Source organism: Hyla sarda, chromosome 2 (assembly GCF_029499605.1).
Source record: "Hyla sarda isolate aHylSar1 chromosome 2, aHylSar1.hap1, whole genome shotgun sequence".
NCBI classification, from domain to species: Eukaryota; Metazoa; Chordata; class Amphibia; order Anura; family Hylidae; genus Hyla; species Hyla sarda.
The window spans coordinates 345,444,128-345,444,822 of NC_079190.1; the positions used below are offsets into that span (position 1 = coordinate 345,444,128).

General features: G+C 35.4%; 1 pseudogene; it reads right to left on the reverse strand.

Annotated features, from left to right (window-relative positions):
* On the reverse strand, nucleotides 1–91 carry LOC130359681 (U2 spliceosomal RNA; annotated as a pseudogene).
* Nucleotides 92–695: the final 604 nt, after the last annotated feature.

Consider the following 695-nt stretch of genomic DNA (forward strand, 5'->3'; position numbering starts at 1 on the left):
ACGAGCTCCATACTGGCGTCGCCTGCCACCAGCATGAAACTGATAAGAACAGATACTACACTTGATCTTAGCCAAAAAGCCGAGAAGCTACACATTTTACATACAGATATAAAACCAACAAGGTTCCTTCTTACTAGGCTTTTATAATCAAGAAATTGCCATCCCCTGTCAAAATCAAATAGTACAATATTGAACAGAGTTAAGATAGCTGGCTATGGGAACGTTACTGTATTATCTATTGAGAGCACAGCGAAATATTAGACACTGTGCCATAATAGAGGCCTCCTCCTCCCCTACAGCCTTCCTATCCATCTCCAAAATCGGTGCGTGACCATTTCTTTGCATCATTTTATGCAAACGACAGTACACAGAAATGCTTCCATAGCCTACAATCTCAACATTTTTTAACCCAAATCTTTTAAAGTCACTAATTTCGTCATATCAACATACATAACTTCTCAAAGTGTCATCTGCTGTTGAAGTGAAGAAAAAATGTTTCAGTCTCATGATTTTGTTTAAAAATCATGGACAATAATAAAAACAAACTATGATTTGGGTTAAAAAAACAAAGGTACAAATAGGAATACAAAAAAATCATCACATTAGCTGGCAAGTACAGCCCATTATTGGTATAAGTGTACATATAGCAAAACTATAAATTTTACATACAGATATAAAAAACAACAAGGTTCCTT